This window comes from Doryrhamphus excisus, unplaced genomic scaffold (genome assembly GCF_030265055.1).
Source record: "Doryrhamphus excisus isolate RoL2022-K1 unplaced genomic scaffold, RoL_Dexc_1.0 HiC_scaffold_25, whole genome shotgun sequence".
NCBI classification, from domain to species: domain Eukaryota; kingdom Metazoa; phylum Chordata; class Actinopteri; order Syngnathiformes; family Syngnathidae; genus Doryrhamphus; species Doryrhamphus excisus.
Genome location: NW_026652243.1, coordinates 677,501 through 690,429, shown reverse-complemented (window position 1 = coordinate 690,429; position 12,929 = coordinate 677,501). Strand labels below are relative to the sequence as shown.

Here is a 12,929-nt window from a genome sequence, read left to right as displayed (position 1 = left end):
GATCAACTGAAAAGATCCTATTTGAAGGCGACGCAGGCCAAACTAGGCTCTGGCAAAAAGTGTCAAACAGCGCCTTTTGCTGTCAGGCAAGAGCAGAAACCATAAAAAGCTTACAGCACCTGGTATTCCTAGGCGGTCTCCCATCCAAGTACTAACCAGGTCCGCCCCTGCTTAGCTTCCGAGATCGGACGAGATCGGGCTTTTTCAGGGTAGTATGTCCGTAAGCTGCCAGGTCAACTGAAAATATCCTATTTGAAGGTGACGCAGGCCAAACTAGACTCCAGCAAAAAGGGTCAAACAGCGCCCTCTGCTGTCAGGCAAGAGCAGAAACCATAAAAAGCTTACAGCACCTGGTATTCCCAGGCGGTCTCCCATCCAAGTACTAACCAGGCCCGCCCCTGCTTAGCTTCCGAGATCGGACGAGATCGGGCGTTTTCAGGGTAGTATGGCCGTAAGCTGCCAGGTCAACTGAAAAGATCCTATTTGAAGGTGACGCAGGCCAAACTAGACTCTGGCAAAAAGTGTCAAACAGCGCCCTTTGCTGTCAGGCAAGAGCAGAAACCATAAAAAGCTTACAGCACCTGGTATTCCCAGGCGGTCTCCCATCCAAGTACTAACCAGGCCCGCCCCTGCTTAGCGTCCGAGATCGGGCGTTTTCAGGGTAGTTTGGCCGTAAGCTGCCAGGTCAACTGAAAAGATCCTATTTGAAGGCGACGCAGACCAAACTAGACTCCAGCAAAAAGTGTCAAACAGCGCCCTCTGCTGTCAGGCAAGAGCAGAAACCATAAAAAGCTTACAGCACCTGGTATTCCCAGGCGGTCTCCCATCCAAGCACTAACCAGGCCCGCCCCTGCTTAGCTTCCGAGATCGGACGAGATCAGGCGTTTTAAGGGTAGTATGGCCGTAAGCTGCCAGGTCAACTGAAAAGATCCTATTTGAAGGTGACGCAGGCCAAACTAGACTCCAGCAAAAAGGGTCAAACAGCGCCCTCTGCTGTCAGGCAAGAGCAGAAACCATAAAAAGCTTACAGCACCTGGTATTCCCAGGCGGTCTCCCATCCAAGTACTAACCAGGCCCGCCCCTGCTTAGCTTCCGAGATCGGACGAGATCGGGCGTTTTCAGGGTAGTATGGCCGTAAGCTGCCAGGTCAACTGAAAAGATCCTATTTGAAGGTGACGCAGGCCAAACTAGACTCTGGCAAAAAGTGTCAAACAGCGCCCTTTGCTGTCAGGCAAGAGCAGAAACCATAAAAAGCTTACAGCACCTGGTATTCCCAGGCGGTCTCCCATCCAAGTACCAACCAGGCCCGCCCCTGCTTAGCGTCCGAGATCGGGCGTTTTCAGGGTAGTATGGCCGTAAGCTGCCAGATCAACTGAAAAGATCCTATTTGAAGGCGACGCAGGCCAAACTAGACTCCAGCAAAAAGTGTCAAACAGCGCCCTCTGCTGTCAGGCAAGAGCAGAAACCATATAAAGCTTACAGCACCTGGTATTCCCAGGCGGTCTCCCATCCAAGTACTAACCAGGCCCGCCCCTGCTTAGCTTCCGAGATCGGACGAGATCGGGCTTTTTCTGAGTAGTATGGCCGTAAGCCGCCAGATCAACTGAAAAGATCCTATTTGAAGGCGACGCAGGCCAAACTAGGCTCTGGCAAAAAGTGTCAAACAGCGCCTTTTGCTGTCAGGCAAGAGCAGAAACCATAAAAAGCTTGCAGCACCTGGTATTCCCAGGCGGTCTCCCATCCAAGTACTAACCAGGTCCGCCCCTGCTTAGCTTCCGAGATCGGACGAGATCGGGCGTTTTCAGGGTAGTATGGCCGTAAGCTGCCAGGTCAACTGAAAAGATCCTATTTGAAGGTGACGCAGGCCAAACTAGACTCTGGCAAAAAGTGTCAAACAGCGCCCTTTGCTTTCAGGCAAGAGCAGAAACCATAAAAAGCTTACAGCACCTGGTATTCCCAGGCGGTCTCCCATCCAAGTACTAACCAGGCCCGCCCCTGCTTAGCTTCCGAGATCGGATGAGATCGGGCGTTTTCAGGGTAGTATGGCCGTAAGCTGCCAAGGCAACTGAAAAGATCCTATTTGAAGGCGACGCAGGCCAAACTAGACTCCAGCAAAAAGTGTCAAACAGCGCCCTCTGCTGTCAGTCAAGAGCAGAAACCATAAAAAGCTTACAGCACCTGGTATTCCCAGGCGGTCTCCCATCCAAGTACTAACCAGGCCCGCCCCTGCTTAGCTTCCGAGATCGGATGAGATCGGGCGTTTTCAGGGTAGTATGGCTGTAAGCTGCCAAGGCAACTGAAAAGATCCTATTTGAAGGCAACGCAGGCCAAACTAGACTCCAGCAAAAAGTGTCAAACAGCGCCCTTTGCTGTCAGGCAAGAGCAGAAACTATAAAAAGCTTACAGCACCTGGTATTCCCAGGCGGTCTCCCATCCAAGTACTAACCAGGCCCGCCCCTGCTTAGCGTCCGAGATCGGGCGTTTTCAGGGTAGTATGGCCGTAAGCTGCCAGATCAACTGAAAAGATCCTATTTGAAGGCGACGCAGGCCAAACTAGACTCCAGCAAAAAGTGTCAAACAGCGCCCTCTGCTGTCAGGAAAGAGCAGAAACCATAAAAAGCTTACAGCACCTGGTATTCCCAGGCGGTCTCCCATCCAAGCACTAACCAGGCCCGCCCCTGCTTAGCTTCCGAGATCGGACGAGATCAGGCGTTTTAAGGGTAGTATGGCCGTAAGCTGCCAGGTCAACTGAAAAGATCCTATTTGAAGGTGACGCAGGCCAAACTAGACTCCAGCAAAAAGGGTCAAACAGCGCCCTCTGCTGTCAGGCAAGAGCAGAAACCATAAAAAGCTTACAGCACCTGGTATTCCCAGGCGGTCTCCCATCCAAGTACTAACCAGGCCCGCCCCTGCTTAGCTTCCGAGATCGGACGAGATCGGGCGTTTTCAGGGTAGTATGGCCGTAAGCTGCCAGGTCAACTGAAAAGATCCTATTTGAAGGTGACGCAGGCCAAACTAGACTCTGGCAAAAAGTGTCAAACAGCGCCCTTTGCTGTCAGGCAAGAGCAGAAACCATAAAAAGCTTACAGCACCTGGTATTCCCAGGCGGTCTCCCATCCAAGTACCAACCAGGCCCGCCCCTGCTTAGCGTCCGAGATCGGGCGTTTTCAGGGTAGTATGGCCGTAAGCTGCCAGATCAACTGAAAAGATCCTATTTGAAGGCGACGCAGGCCAAACTCGACTCCAGCAAAAAGTGTCAAACAGCGCCCTCTGCTGTCAGGCAAGAGCAGAAACCATATAAAGCTTACAGCACCTGGTATTCCCAGGCGGTCTCCCATCCAAGTACTAACCAGGCCCGCCCCTGCTTAGCTTCCGAGATCGGACGAGATCGGGCTTTTTCTGAGTAGTATGGCCGTAAGCCGCCAGATCAACTGAAAAGATCCTATTTGAAGGCGACGCAGGCCAAACTAGGCTCTGGCAAAAAGTGTCAAACAGCGCCTTTTGCTGTCAGGCAAGAGCAGAAACCATAAAAAGCTTGCAGCACCTGGTATTCCCAGGCGGTCTCCCATCCAAGTACTAACCAGGTCCGCCCCTGCTTAGCTTCCGAGATCGGACGAGATCGGGCGTTTTCAGGGTAGTATGGCCATAAGCTGCCAGGTCAACTGAAAAGATCCTATTTGAAGGTGACGCAGGCCAAACTAGACTCTGGCAAAAAGTGTCAAACAGCGCCCTTTGCTTTCAGGCAAGAGCAGAAACCATAAAAAGCTTACAGCACCTGGTATTCCCAGGCGGTCTCCCATCCAAGTACTAACCAGGCCCGCCCCTGCTTAGCTTCCGAGATCGGATGAGATCGGGCGTTTTCAGGGTAGTATGGCCGTAAGCTGCCAAGGCAACTGAAAAGATCCTATTTGAAGGCGACGCAGGCCAAACTAGACTCCAGCAAAAAGTGTCAAACAGCGCCCTCTGCTGTCAGTCAAGAGCAGAAACCATAAAAAGCTTACAGCACCTGGTATTCCCAGGCGGTCTCCCATCCAAGTACTAACCAGGCCCGCCCCTGCTTAGCTTCCGAGATCGGATGAGATCGGGCGTTTTCAGGGTAGTATGGCTGTAAGCTGCCAAGGCAACTGAAAAGATCCTATTTGAAGGCAACGCAGGCCAAACTAGACTCCAGCAAAAAGTGTCAAACAGCGCCCTTTGCTGTCAGGCAAGAGCAGAAACTATAAAAAGCTTACAGCACCTGGTATTCCCAGGCGGTCTCCCATCCAAGTACTAACCAGGCCCGCCCCTGCTTAGCGTCCGAGATCGGGCGTTTTCAGGGTAGTATGGCCGTAAGCTGCCAGATCAACTGAAAAGATCCTATTTGAAGGCGACGCAGGCCAAACTAGACTCCAGCAAAAAGTGTCAAACAGCGCCCTCTGCTGTCAGGAAAGAGCAGAAACCATAAAAAGCTTACAGCACCTGGTATTCCCAGGCGGTCTCCCATCCAAGCACTAACCAGGCCCGCCCCTGCTTAGCTTCCGAGATCGGACGAGATCAGGCGTTTTAAGGGTAGTATGGCCGTAAGCTGCCAGGTCAACTGAAAAGATCCTATTTGAAGGTGACGCAGGCCAAACTAGACTCCAGCAAAAAGGGTCAAACAGCGCCCTCTGCTGTCAGGCAAGAGCAGAAACCATAAAAAGCTTACAGCACCTGGTATTCCCAGGCGGTCTCCCATCCAAGTACTAACCAGGCCCGCCCCTGCTTAGCTTCCGAGATCGGACGAGATCGGGCGTTTTCAGGGTAGTATGGGCGTAAGCTGCCAGGTCAACTGAAAAGATCCTATTTGAAGGTGACGCAGGCCAAACTAGACTCTGGCAAAAAGTGTCAAACAGCGCCCTTTGCTGTCAGGCAAGAGCAGAAACCATAAAAAGCTTACAGCACCTGGTATTCCCAGGCGGTCTCCCATCCAAGTACTAACCAGGCCCGCCCCTGCTTAGCGTCCGAGATCGGGCGTTTTCAGGGTAGTTTGGCCGTAAGCTGCCAGGTCAACTGAAAAGATCCTATTTGAAGGCGACGCAGACCAAACTAGACTCCAGCAAAAAGTGTCAAACAGCGCCCTCTGCTGTCAGGCAAGAGCAGAAACCATAAAAAGCTTACAGCACCTGGTATTCCCAGGCGGTCTCCCATCCAAGTACTAACCAGGCCCGCCCCTGCTTAGCTTCCGAGATCGGACGAGATCGGGCTTTTTCAGGATAGTATGGCCGTAAGCTGCCAGATCAACTGAAAAGATCCTATTTGAAGGCGACGCAGGCCAAACTAGGCTCTGGCAAAAAGTGTCAAACAGCGCCTTTTGCTGTCAGGCAAGAGCAGAAACCATAAAAAGCTTGCAGCACCTGGTATTCCCAGGCGGTCTCCCATCCAAGTACTAACCAGGTCCGCCCCTGCTTAGCTTCCGAGATCGGACGAGATCGGGCGTTTTCAGGGTAGTATGGCCGTAAGCTGCCAGGTCAACTGAAAAGATCCTATTTGAAGGTGACGCAGGCCAAACTAGACTCTGGCAAAAAGTGTCAAACAGCGCCCTTTGCTTTCAGGCAAGAGCAGAAACCATAAAAAGCTTACAGCACCTGGTATTCCCAGGCGGTCTCCCATCCAAGTACTAACCAGGCCCGCCCCTGCTTAGCTTCCGAGATCGGATGAGATCGGGCGTTTTCAGGGTAGTATGGCCGTAAGCTGCCAAGGCAACTGAAAAGATCCTATTTGAAGGCGACGCAGGCCAAACTAGACTCCAGCAAAAAGTGTCAAACAGCGCCCTCTGCTGTCAGTCAAGAGCAGAAACCATAAAAAGCTTACAGCACCTGGTATTCCCAGGCGGTCTCCCATCCAAGTACTAACCAGGCCCGCCCCTGCTTAGCTTCCGAGATCGGATGAGATCGGGCGTTTTCAGGGTAGTATGGCTGTAAGCTGCCAAGGCAACTGAAAAGATCCTATTTGAAGGCAACGCAGGCCAAACTAGACTCCAGCAAAAAGTGTCAAACAGCGCCCTTTGCTGTCAGGCAAGAGCAGAAACTATAAAAAGCTTACAGCACCTGGTATTCCCAGGCGGTCTCCCATCCAAGTACTAACCAGGCCCGCCCCTGCTTAGCGTCCGAGATCGGGCGTTTTCAGGGTAGTATGGCCGTAAGCTGCCAGATCAACTGAAAAGATCCTATTTGAAGGCGACGCAGGCCAAACTAGACTCCAGCAAAAAGTGTCAAACAGCGCCCTCTGCTGTCAGGAAAGAGCAGAAACCATAAAAAGCTTACAGCACCTGGTATTCCCAGGCGGTCTCCCATCCAAGCACTAACCAGGCCCGCCCCTGCTTAGCTTCCGAGATCGGACGAGATCAGGCGTTTTAAGGGTAGTATGGCCGTAAGCTGCCAGGTCAACTGAAAAGATCCTATTTGAAGGTGACGCAGGCCAAACTAGACTCCAGCAAAAAGGGTCAAACAGCGCCCTCTGCTGTCAGGCAAGAGCAGAAACCATAAAAAGCTTACAGCACCTGGTATTCCCAGGCGGTCTCCCATCCAAGTACTAACCAGGCCCGCCCCTGCTTAGCTTCCGAGATCGGACGAGATCGGGCGTTTTCAGGGTAGTATGGCCGTAAGCTGCCAGGTCAACTGAAAAGATCCTATTTGAAGGTGACGCAGGCCAAACTAGACTCTGGCAAAAAGTGTCAAACAGCGCCCTTTGCTGTCAGGCAAGAGCAGAAACCATAAAAAGCTTACAGCACCTGGTATTCCCAGGCGGTCTCCCATCCAAGTACCAACCAGGCCCGCCCCTGCTTAGCGTCCGAGATCGGGCGTTTTCAGGGTAGTATGGCCGTAAGCTGCCAGATCAACTGAAAAGATCCTATTTGAAGGCGACGCAGGCCAAACTAGGCTCTGGCAAAAAGTGTCAAACAGCGCCTTTTGCTGTCAGGCAAGAGCAGAAACCATAAAAAGCTTACAGCACCTGGTATTCCTAGGCGGTCTCCCATCCAAGTACTAACCAGGTCCGCCCCTGCTTAGCTTCCGAGATCGGACGAGATCGGGCTTTTTCAGGGTAGTATGTCCGTAAGCTGCCAGGTCAACTGAAAATATCCTATTTGAAGGTGACGCAGGCCAAACTAGACTCCAGCAAAAAGGGTCAAACAGCGCCCTCTGCTGTCAGGCAAGAGCAGAAACCATAAAAAGCTTACAGCACCTGGTATTCCCAGGCGGTCTCCCATCCAAGTACTAACCAGGCCCGCCCCTGCTTAGCTTCCGAGATCGGACGAGATCGGGCGTTTTCAGGGTAGTATGGCCGTAAGCTGCCAGGTCAACTGAAAAGATCCTATTTGAAGGTGACGCAGGCCAAACTAGACTCTGGCAAAAAGTGTCAAACAGCGCCCTTTGCTGTCAGGCAAGAGCAGAAACCATAAAAAGCTTACAGCACCTGGTATTCCCAGGCGGTCTCCCATCCAAGTACTAACCAGGCCCGCCCCTGCTTAGCGTCCGAGATCGGGCGTTTTCAGGGTAGTTTGGCCGTAAGCTGCCAGGTCAACTGAAAAGATCCTATTTGAAGGCGACGCAGACCAAACTAGACTCCAGCAAAAAGTGTCAAACAGCGCCCTCTGCTGTCAGGCAAGAGCAGAAACCATAAAAAGCTTACAGCACCTGGTATTCCCAGGCGGTCTCCCATCCAAGCACTAACCAGGCCCGCCCCTGCTTAGCTTCCGAGATCGGACGAGATCAGGCGTTTTAAGGGTAGTATGGCCGTAAGCTGCCAGGTCAACTGAAAAGATCCTATTTGAAGGTGACGCAGGCCAAACTAGACTCCAGCAAAAAGGGTCAAACAGCGCCCTCTGCTGTCAGGCAAGAGCAGAAACCATAAAAAGCTTACAGCACCTGGTATTCCCAGGCGGTCTCCCATCCAAGTACTAACCAGGCCCGCCCCTGCTTAGCTTCCGAGATCGGACGAGATCGGGCGTTTTCAGGGTAGTATGGCCGTAAGCTGCCAGGTCAACTGAAAAGATCCTATTTGAAGGTGACGCAGGCCAAACTAGACTCTGGCAAAAAGTGTCAAACAGCGCCCTTTGCTGTCAGGCAAGAGCAGAAACCATAAAAAGCTTACAGCACCTGGTATTCCCAGGCGGTCTCCCATCCAAGTACCAACCAGGCCCGCCCCTGCTTAGCGTCCGAGATCGGGCGTTTTCAGGGTAGTATGGCCGTAAGCTGCCAGATCAACTGAAAAGATCCTATTTGAAGGCGACGCAGGCCAAACTAGACTCCAGCAAAAAGTGTCAAACAGCGCCCTCTGCTGTCAGGCAAGAGCAGAAACCATATAAAGCTTACAGCACCTGGTATTCCCAGGCGGTCTCCCATCCAAGTACTAACCAGGCCCGCCCCTGCTTAGCTTCCGAGATCGGACGAGATCGGGCTTTTTCTGAGTAGTATGGCCGTAAGCCGCCAGATCAACTGAAAAGATCCTATTTGAAGGCGACGCAGGCCAAACTAGGCTCTGGCAAAAAGTGTCAAACAGCGCCTTTTGCTGTCAGGCAAGAGCAGAAACCATAAAAAGCTTGCAGCACCTGGTATTCCCAGGCGGTCTCCCATCCAAGTACTAACCAGGTCCGCCCCTGCTTAGCTTCCGAGATCGGACGAGATCGGGCGTTTTCAGGGTAGTATGGCCGTAAGCTGCCAGGTCAACTGAAAAGATCCTATTTGAAGGTGACGCAGGCCAAACTAGACTCTGGCAAAAAGTGTCAAACAGCGCCCTTTGCTTTCAGGCAAGAGCAGAAACCATAAAAAGCTTACAGCACCTGGTATTCCCAGGCGGTCTCCCATCCAAGTACTAACCAGGCCCGCCCCTGCTTAGCTTCCGAGATCGGATGAGATCGGGCGTTTTCAGGGTAGTATGGCCGTAAGCTGCCAAGGCAACTGAAAAGATCCTATTTGAAGGCGACGCAGGCCAAACTAGACTCCAGCAAAAAGTGTCAAACAGCGCCCTCTGCTGTCAGTCAAGAGCAGAAACCATAAAAAGCTTACAGCACCTGGTATTCCCAGGCGGTCTCCCATCCAAGTACTAACCAGGCCCGCCCCTGCTTAGCTTCCGAGATCGGATGAGATCGGGCGTTTTCAGGGTAGTATGGCTGTAAGCTGCCAAGGCAACTGAAAAGATCCTATTTGAAGGCAACGCAGGCCAAACTAGACTCCAGCAAAAAGTGTCAAACAGCGCCCTTTGCTGTCAGGCAAGAGCAGAAACTATAAAAAGCTTACAGCACCTGGTATTCCCAGGCGGTCTCCCATCCAAGTACTAACCAGGCCCGCCCCTGCTTAGCGTCCGAGATCGGGCGTTTTCAGGGTAGTATGGCCGTAAGCTGCCAGATCAACTGAAAAGATCCTATTTGAAGGCGACGCAGGCCAAACTAGACTCCAGCAAAAAGTGTCAAACAGCGCCCTCTGCTGTCAGGAAAGAGCAGAAACCATAAAAAGCTTACAGCACCTGGTATTCCCAGGCGGTCTCCCATCCAAGCACTAACCAGGCCCGCCCCTGCTTAGCTTCCGAGATCGGACGAGATCAGGCGTTTTAAGGGTAGTATGGCCGTAAGCTGCCAGGTCAACTGAAAAGATCCTATTTGAAGGTGACGCAGGCCAAACTAGACTCCAGCAAAAAGGGTCAAACAGCGCCCTCTGCTGTCAGGCAAGAGCAGAAACCATAAAAAGCTTACAGCACCTGGTATTCCCAGGCGGTCTCCCATCCAAGTACTAACCAGGCCCGCCCCTGCTTAGCTTCCGAGATCGGACGAGATCGGGCGTTTTCAGGGTAGTATGGCCGTAAGCTGCCAGGTCAACTGAAAAGATCCTATTTGAAGGTGACGCAGGCCAAACTAGACTCTGGCAAAAAGTGTCAAACAGCGCCCTTTGCTGTCAGGCAAGAGCAGAAACCATAAAAAGCTTACAGCACCTGGTATTCCCAGGCGGTCTCCCATCCAAGTACCAACCAGGCCCGCCCCTGCTTAGCGTCCGAGATCGGGCGTTTTCAGGGTAGTATGGCCGTAAGCTGCCAGATCAACTGAAAAGATCCTATTTGAAGGCGACGCAGGCCAAACTAGGCTCTGGCAAAAAGTGTCAAACAGCGCCTTTTGCTGTCAGGCAAGAGCAGAAACCATAAAAAGCTTACAGCACCTGGTATTCCCAGGCGGTCTCCCATCCAAGTACTAACCAGGTCCGCCCCTGCTTAGCTTCCGAGATCGGACGAGATCGGGCTTTTTCAGGGTAGTATGTCCGTAAGCTGCCAGGTCAACTGAAAAGATCCTATTTGAAGGTGACGCAGGCCAAACTAGACTCCAGCAAAAAGGGTCAAACAGCGCCCTCTGCTGTCAGGCAAGAGCAGAAACCATAAAAAGCTTACAGCACCTGGTATTCCCAGGCGGTCTCCCATCCAAGTACTAACCAGGCCCGCCCCTGCTTAGCTTCCGAGATCGGACGAGATCGGGCGTTTTCAGGGTAGTATGGCCGTAAGCTGCCAGGTCAACTGAAAAGATCCTATTTGAAGGTGACGCAGGCCAAACTAGACTCTGGCAAAAAGTGTCAAACAGCGCCCTTTGCTGTCAGGCAAGAGCAGAAACCATAAAAAGCTTACAGCACCTGGTATTCCCAGGCGGTCTCCCATCCAAGTACCAACCAGGCCCGCCCCTGCTTAGCGTCCGAGATCGGGCGTTTTCAGGGTAGTATGGCCGTAAGCTGCCAGATCAACTGAAAAGATCCTATTTGAAGGCGACGCAGGCCAAACTAGGCTCTGGCAAAAAGTGTCAAACAGCGCCTTTTGCTGTCAGGCAAGAGCAGAAACCATAAAAAGCTTACAGCACCTGGTATTCCTAGGCGGTCTCCCATCCAAGTACTAACCAGGTCCGCCCCTGCTTAGCTTCCGAGATCGGACGAGATCGGGCTTTTTCAGGGTAGTATGTCCGTAAGCTGCCAGGTCAACTGAAAATATCCTATTTGAAGGTGACGCAGGCCAAACTAGACTCCAGCAAAAAGGGTCAAACAGCGCCCTCTGCTGTCAGGCAAGAGCAGAAACCATAAAAAGCTTACAGCACCTGGTATTCCCAGGCGGTCTCCCATCCAAGTACTAACCAGGCCCGCCCCTGCTTAGCTTCCGAGATCGGACGAGATCAGGCGTTTTCAGGGTAGTATGGCCGTAAGCTGCCAGGTCAACTGAAAAGATCCTATTTGAAGGTGACGCAGGCCAAACTAGACTCTGGCAAAAAGTGTCAAACAGCGCCCTTTGCTGTCAGGCAAGAGCAGAAACCATAAAAAGCTTACAGCACCTGGTATTCCCAGGCGGTCTCCCATCCAAGTACTAACCAGGCCCGCCCCTGCTTAGCGTCCGAGATCGGGCGTTTTCAGGGTAGTTTGGCCGTAAGCTGCCAGGTCAACTGAAAAGATCCTATTTGAAGGCGACGCAGACCAAACTAGACTCCAGCAAAAAGTGTCAAACAGCGCCCTCTGCTGTCAGGCAAGAGCAGAAACCATAAAAAGCTTACAGCACCTGGTATTCCCAGGCGGTCTCCCATCCAAGCACTAACCAGGCCCGCCCCTGCTTAGCTTCCGAGATCGGACGAGATCAGGCGTTTTAAGGGTAGTATGGCCGTAAGCTGCCAGGTCAACTGAAAAGATCCTATTTGAAGGTGACGCAGGCCAAACTAGACTCCAGCAAAAAGGGTCAAACAGCGCCCTCTGCTGTCAGGCAAGAGCAGAAACCATAAAAAGCTTACAGCACCTGGTATTCCCAGGCGGTCTCCCATCCAAGTACTAACCAGGCCCGCCCCTGCTTAGCTTCCGAGATCGGACGAGATCGGGCGTTTTCAGGGTAGTATGGCCGTAAGCTGCCAGGTCAACTGAAAAGATCCTATTTGAAGGTGACGCAGGCCAAACTAGACTCTGGCAAAAAGTGTCAAACAGCGCCCTTTGCTGTCAGGCAAGAGCAGAAACCATAAAAAGCTTACAGCACCTGGTATTCCCAGGCGGTCTCCCATCCAAGTACCAACCAGGCCCGCCCCTGCTTAGCGTCCGAGATCGGGCGTTTTCAGGGTAGTATGGCCGTAAGCTGCCAGATCAACTGAAAAGATCCTATTTGAAGGCGACGCAGGCCAAACTAGACTCCAGCAAAAAGTGTCAAACAGCGCCCTCTGCTGTCAGGCAAGAGCAGAAACCATATAAAGCTTACAGCACCTGGTATTCCCAGGCGGTCTCCCATCCAAGTACTAACCAGGCCCGCCCCTGCTTAGCTTCCGAGATCGGACGAGATCGGGCTTTTTCTGGATAGTATGGCCGTAAGCCGCCAGATCAACTGAAAAGATCCTATTTGAAGGCGACGCAGGCCAAACTAGGCTCTGGCAAAAAGTGTCAAACAGCGCCTTTTGCTGTCAGGCAAGAGCAGAAACCATAAAAAGCTTGCAGCACCTGGTATTCCCAGGCGGTCTCCCATCCAAGTACTAACCAGGTCCGCCCCTGCTTAGCTTCCGAGATCGGACGAGATCGGGCGTTTTCAGGGTAGTATGGCCGTAAGCTGCCAGGTCAACTGAAAAGATCCTATTTGAAGGTGACGCAGGCCAAACTAGACTCTGGCAAAAAGTGTCAAACAGCGCCCTTTGCTTTCAGGCAAGAGCAGAAACCATAAAAAGCTTACAGCACCTGGTATTCCCAGGCGGTCTCCCATCCAAGTACTAACCAGGCCCGCCCCTGCTTAGCTTCCGAGATCGGATGAGATCGGGCGTTTTCAGGGTAGTATGGCCGTAAGCTGCCAAGGCAACTGAAAAGATCCTATTTGAAGGCGACGCAGGCCAAACTAGACTCCAGCAAAAAGTGTCAAACAGCGCCCTCTGCTGTCAGTCAAGAGCAGAAACCATAAAAAGCTTACAGCACCTGGTATTCCCAGGCGGTCTCCCA

The 12,929-nt window shown here is 52.3% G+C and overlaps 42 non-coding genes and 15 pseudogenes across 42 annotated transcripts in view; all 57 read right to left on the bottom strand.

Annotated features, from left to right (window-relative positions):
* Positions 1-107: 107 nt before the first annotated feature.
* LOC131118909 (5S ribosomal RNA) lies at positions 108-226 on the bottom strand. Its single transcript, XR_009126050.1, has one exon. It is a non-coding gene; the product is annotated as a 5S ribosomal RNA (ribosomal RNA).
* Positions 227-338: 112 nt separating this feature from the next.
* Positions 339-457, bottom strand: LOC131114619 (5S ribosomal RNA). Its single transcript, XR_009121925.1, has one exon. It is a non-coding gene; the product is annotated as a 5S ribosomal RNA (ribosomal RNA).
* Positions 458-569: 112 nt separating this feature from the next.
* On the bottom strand, positions 570-678 carry LOC131113192 (5S ribosomal RNA; annotated as a pseudogene).
* A 112-nt stretch (positions 679-790) lies between these two features.
* On the bottom strand, positions 791-909 carry LOC131118121 (5S ribosomal RNA). The gene has a single exon (XR_009125291.1). It is a non-coding gene; the product is annotated as a 5S ribosomal RNA (ribosomal RNA).
* A 112-nt stretch (positions 910-1,021) lies between these two features.
* LOC131114618 (5S ribosomal RNA) lies at positions 1,022-1,140 on the bottom strand. The gene has a single exon (XR_009121924.1). It is a non-coding gene; the product is annotated as a 5S ribosomal RNA (ribosomal RNA).
* A 112-nt stretch (positions 1,141-1,252) lies between these two features.
* On the bottom strand, positions 1,253-1,361 carry LOC131113372 (5S ribosomal RNA; annotated as a pseudogene).
* Positions 1,362-1,473: 112 nt separating this feature from the next.
* Positions 1,474-1,592, bottom strand: LOC131118386 (5S ribosomal RNA). Its single transcript, XR_009125549.1, has one exon. It is a non-coding gene; the product is annotated as a 5S ribosomal RNA (ribosomal RNA).
* Positions 1,593-1,704: 112 nt separating this feature from the next.
* Positions 1,705-1,823, bottom strand: LOC131117301 (5S ribosomal RNA). The gene has a single exon (XR_009124523.1). It is a non-coding gene; the product is annotated as a 5S ribosomal RNA (ribosomal RNA).
* A 112-nt stretch (positions 1,824-1,935) lies between these two features.
* Positions 1,936-2,054, bottom strand: LOC131114669 (5S ribosomal RNA). The gene has a single exon (XR_009121973.1). It is a non-coding gene; the product is annotated as a 5S ribosomal RNA (ribosomal RNA).
* Positions 2,055-2,166: 112 nt separating this feature from the next.
* LOC131116699 (5S ribosomal RNA) lies at positions 2,167-2,285 on the bottom strand. The gene has a single exon (XR_009123938.1). It is a non-coding gene; the product is annotated as a 5S ribosomal RNA (ribosomal RNA).
* A 112-nt stretch (positions 2,286-2,397) lies between these two features.
* LOC131112554 (5S ribosomal RNA) lies at positions 2,398-2,506 on the bottom strand (annotated as a pseudogene).
* Positions 2,507-2,618: 112 nt separating this feature from the next.
* Positions 2,619-2,737, bottom strand: LOC131118120 (5S ribosomal RNA). Its single transcript, XR_009125290.1, has one exon. It is a non-coding gene; the product is annotated as a 5S ribosomal RNA (ribosomal RNA).
* Positions 2,738-2,849: 112 nt separating this feature from the next.
* On the bottom strand, positions 2,850-2,968 carry LOC131114617 (5S ribosomal RNA). The gene has a single exon (XR_009121923.1). It is a non-coding gene; the product is annotated as a 5S ribosomal RNA (ribosomal RNA).
* Positions 2,969-3,080: 112 nt separating this feature from the next.
* LOC131113371 (5S ribosomal RNA) lies at positions 3,081-3,189 on the bottom strand (annotated as a pseudogene).
* Positions 3,190-3,301: 112 nt separating this feature from the next.
* Positions 3,302-3,420, bottom strand: LOC131118384 (5S ribosomal RNA). The gene has a single exon (XR_009125547.1). It is a non-coding gene; the product is annotated as a 5S ribosomal RNA (ribosomal RNA).
* A 112-nt stretch (positions 3,421-3,532) lies between these two features.
* LOC131117700 (5S ribosomal RNA) lies at positions 3,533-3,651 on the bottom strand. Its single transcript, XR_009124910.1, has one exon. It is a non-coding gene; the product is annotated as a 5S ribosomal RNA (ribosomal RNA).
* A 112-nt stretch (positions 3,652-3,763) lies between these two features.
* On the bottom strand, positions 3,764-3,882 carry LOC131114658 (5S ribosomal RNA). The gene has a single exon (XR_009121962.1). It is a non-coding gene; the product is annotated as a 5S ribosomal RNA (ribosomal RNA).
* A 112-nt stretch (positions 3,883-3,994) lies between these two features.
* LOC131116687 (5S ribosomal RNA) lies at positions 3,995-4,113 on the bottom strand. Its single transcript, XR_009123927.1, has one exon. It is a non-coding gene; the product is annotated as a 5S ribosomal RNA (ribosomal RNA).
* A 112-nt stretch (positions 4,114-4,225) lies between these two features.
* On the bottom strand, positions 4,226-4,334 carry LOC131112553 (5S ribosomal RNA; annotated as a pseudogene).
* A 112-nt stretch (positions 4,335-4,446) lies between these two features.
* Positions 4,447-4,565, bottom strand: LOC131118119 (5S ribosomal RNA). Its single transcript, XR_009125289.1, has one exon. It is a non-coding gene; the product is annotated as a 5S ribosomal RNA (ribosomal RNA).
* A 112-nt stretch (positions 4,566-4,677) lies between these two features.
* LOC131116796 (5S ribosomal RNA) lies at positions 4,678-4,796 on the bottom strand. The gene has a single exon (XR_009124032.1). It is a non-coding gene; the product is annotated as a 5S ribosomal RNA (ribosomal RNA).
* A 112-nt stretch (positions 4,797-4,908) lies between these two features.
* Positions 4,909-5,017, bottom strand: LOC131113191 (5S ribosomal RNA; annotated as a pseudogene).
* Positions 5,018-5,129: 112 nt separating this feature from the next.
* On the bottom strand, positions 5,130-5,248 carry LOC131117383 (5S ribosomal RNA). The gene has a single exon (XR_009124602.1). It is a non-coding gene; the product is annotated as a 5S ribosomal RNA (ribosomal RNA).
* Positions 5,249-5,360: 112 nt separating this feature from the next.
* On the bottom strand, positions 5,361-5,479 carry LOC131117300 (5S ribosomal RNA). Its single transcript, XR_009124522.1, has one exon. It is a non-coding gene; the product is annotated as a 5S ribosomal RNA (ribosomal RNA).
* A 112-nt stretch (positions 5,480-5,591) lies between these two features.
* LOC131114646 (5S ribosomal RNA) lies at positions 5,592-5,710 on the bottom strand. The gene has a single exon (XR_009121951.1). It is a non-coding gene; the product is annotated as a 5S ribosomal RNA (ribosomal RNA).
* Positions 5,711-5,822: 112 nt separating this feature from the next.
* On the bottom strand, positions 5,823-5,941 carry LOC131116675 (5S ribosomal RNA). Its single transcript, XR_009123915.1, has one exon. It is a non-coding gene; the product is annotated as a 5S ribosomal RNA (ribosomal RNA).
* Positions 5,942-6,053: 112 nt separating this feature from the next.
* On the bottom strand, positions 6,054-6,162 carry LOC131112552 (5S ribosomal RNA; annotated as a pseudogene).
* Positions 6,163-6,274: 112 nt separating this feature from the next.
* Positions 6,275-6,393, bottom strand: LOC131118118 (5S ribosomal RNA). The gene has a single exon (XR_009125288.1). It is a non-coding gene; the product is annotated as a 5S ribosomal RNA (ribosomal RNA).
* Positions 6,394-6,505: 112 nt separating this feature from the next.
* LOC131114616 (5S ribosomal RNA) lies at positions 6,506-6,624 on the bottom strand. Its single transcript, XR_009121922.1, has one exon. It is a non-coding gene; the product is annotated as a 5S ribosomal RNA (ribosomal RNA).
* A 112-nt stretch (positions 6,625-6,736) lies between these two features.
* On the bottom strand, positions 6,737-6,845 carry LOC131113369 (5S ribosomal RNA; annotated as a pseudogene).
* Positions 6,846-6,957: 112 nt separating this feature from the next.
* Positions 6,958-7,076, bottom strand: LOC131118908 (5S ribosomal RNA). The gene has a single exon (XR_009126049.1). It is a non-coding gene; the product is annotated as a 5S ribosomal RNA (ribosomal RNA).
* A 112-nt stretch (positions 7,077-7,188) lies between these two features.
* On the bottom strand, positions 7,189-7,307 carry LOC131114615 (5S ribosomal RNA). The gene has a single exon (XR_009121921.1). It is a non-coding gene; the product is annotated as a 5S ribosomal RNA (ribosomal RNA).
* A 112-nt stretch (positions 7,308-7,419) lies between these two features.
* LOC131113190 (5S ribosomal RNA) lies at positions 7,420-7,528 on the bottom strand (annotated as a pseudogene).
* A 112-nt stretch (positions 7,529-7,640) lies between these two features.
* Positions 7,641-7,759, bottom strand: LOC131118117 (5S ribosomal RNA). Its single transcript, XR_009125287.1, has one exon. It is a non-coding gene; the product is annotated as a 5S ribosomal RNA (ribosomal RNA).
* Positions 7,760-7,871: 112 nt separating this feature from the next.
* Positions 7,872-7,990, bottom strand: LOC131114614 (5S ribosomal RNA). Its single transcript, XR_009121920.1, has one exon. It is a non-coding gene; the product is annotated as a 5S ribosomal RNA (ribosomal RNA).
* Positions 7,991-8,102: 112 nt separating this feature from the next.
* Positions 8,103-8,211, bottom strand: LOC131113367 (5S ribosomal RNA; annotated as a pseudogene).
* Positions 8,212-8,323: 112 nt separating this feature from the next.
* On the bottom strand, positions 8,324-8,442 carry LOC131118383 (5S ribosomal RNA). The gene has a single exon (XR_009125546.1). It is a non-coding gene; the product is annotated as a 5S ribosomal RNA (ribosomal RNA).
* A 112-nt stretch (positions 8,443-8,554) lies between these two features.
* On the bottom strand, positions 8,555-8,673 carry LOC131117299 (5S ribosomal RNA). Its single transcript, XR_009124521.1, has one exon. It is a non-coding gene; the product is annotated as a 5S ribosomal RNA (ribosomal RNA).
* A 112-nt stretch (positions 8,674-8,785) lies between these two features.
* Positions 8,786-8,904, bottom strand: LOC131114635 (5S ribosomal RNA). Its single transcript, XR_009121940.1, has one exon. It is a non-coding gene; the product is annotated as a 5S ribosomal RNA (ribosomal RNA).
* Positions 8,905-9,016: 112 nt separating this feature from the next.
* On the bottom strand, positions 9,017-9,135 carry LOC131116664 (5S ribosomal RNA). Its single transcript, XR_009123904.1, has one exon. It is a non-coding gene; the product is annotated as a 5S ribosomal RNA (ribosomal RNA).
* Positions 9,136-9,247: 112 nt separating this feature from the next.
* LOC131112551 (5S ribosomal RNA) lies at positions 9,248-9,356 on the bottom strand (annotated as a pseudogene).
* Positions 9,357-9,468: 112 nt separating this feature from the next.
* Positions 9,469-9,587, bottom strand: LOC131118116 (5S ribosomal RNA). The gene has a single exon (XR_009125286.1). It is a non-coding gene; the product is annotated as a 5S ribosomal RNA (ribosomal RNA).
* Positions 9,588-9,699: 112 nt separating this feature from the next.
* On the bottom strand, positions 9,700-9,818 carry LOC131114613 (5S ribosomal RNA). The gene has a single exon (XR_009121919.1). It is a non-coding gene; the product is annotated as a 5S ribosomal RNA (ribosomal RNA).
* A 112-nt stretch (positions 9,819-9,930) lies between these two features.
* On the bottom strand, positions 9,931-10,039 carry LOC131113366 (5S ribosomal RNA; annotated as a pseudogene).
* A 112-nt stretch (positions 10,040-10,151) lies between these two features.
* On the bottom strand, positions 10,152-10,270 carry LOC131118607 (5S ribosomal RNA). Its single transcript, XR_009125768.1, has one exon. It is a non-coding gene; the product is annotated as a 5S ribosomal RNA (ribosomal RNA).
* Positions 10,271-10,382: 112 nt separating this feature from the next.
* On the bottom strand, positions 10,383-10,501 carry LOC131114612 (5S ribosomal RNA). The gene has a single exon (XR_009121918.1). It is a non-coding gene; the product is annotated as a 5S ribosomal RNA (ribosomal RNA).
* Positions 10,502-10,613: 112 nt separating this feature from the next.
* Positions 10,614-10,722, bottom strand: LOC131113365 (5S ribosomal RNA; annotated as a pseudogene).
* A 112-nt stretch (positions 10,723-10,834) lies between these two features.
* Positions 10,835-10,953, bottom strand: LOC131118907 (5S ribosomal RNA). Its single transcript, XR_009126048.1, has one exon. It is a non-coding gene; the product is annotated as a 5S ribosomal RNA (ribosomal RNA).
* Positions 10,954-11,065: 112 nt separating this feature from the next.
* Positions 11,066-11,184, bottom strand: LOC131115860 (5S ribosomal RNA). The gene has a single exon (XR_009123128.1). It is a non-coding gene; the product is annotated as a 5S ribosomal RNA (ribosomal RNA).
* Positions 11,185-11,296: 112 nt separating this feature from the next.
* LOC131113189 (5S ribosomal RNA) lies at positions 11,297-11,405 on the bottom strand (annotated as a pseudogene).
* Positions 11,406-11,517: 112 nt separating this feature from the next.
* Positions 11,518-11,636, bottom strand: LOC131118115 (5S ribosomal RNA). The gene has a single exon (XR_009125285.1). It is a non-coding gene; the product is annotated as a 5S ribosomal RNA (ribosomal RNA).
* Positions 11,637-11,748: 112 nt separating this feature from the next.
* On the bottom strand, positions 11,749-11,867 carry LOC131114610 (5S ribosomal RNA). The gene has a single exon (XR_009121916.1). It is a non-coding gene; the product is annotated as a 5S ribosomal RNA (ribosomal RNA).
* A 112-nt stretch (positions 11,868-11,979) lies between these two features.
* Positions 11,980-12,088, bottom strand: LOC131113364 (5S ribosomal RNA; annotated as a pseudogene).
* Positions 12,089-12,200: 112 nt separating this feature from the next.
* On the bottom strand, positions 12,201-12,319 carry LOC131118411 (5S ribosomal RNA). The gene has a single exon (XR_009125579.1). It is a non-coding gene; the product is annotated as a 5S ribosomal RNA (ribosomal RNA).
* A 112-nt stretch (positions 12,320-12,431) lies between these two features.
* Positions 12,432-12,550, bottom strand: LOC131117298 (5S ribosomal RNA). Its single transcript, XR_009124520.1, has one exon. It is a non-coding gene; the product is annotated as a 5S ribosomal RNA (ribosomal RNA).
* A 112-nt stretch (positions 12,551-12,662) lies between these two features.
* Positions 12,663-12,781, bottom strand: LOC131114622 (5S ribosomal RNA). Its single transcript, XR_009121928.1, has one exon. It is a non-coding gene; the product is annotated as a 5S ribosomal RNA (ribosomal RNA).
* Positions 12,782-12,893: 112 nt separating this feature from the next.
* The window catches only part of LOC131116653 (5S ribosomal RNA), a 119-nt gene continuing 83 nt past the window's right edge, over positions 12,894-12,929 (bottom strand). The window contains exon 1 of the ribosomal RNA XR_009123893.1: positions 12,894-12,929. This exon is cut by the window's right edge and continues 83 nt beyond it. This is a non-coding gene — a ribosomal RNA (5S ribosomal RNA).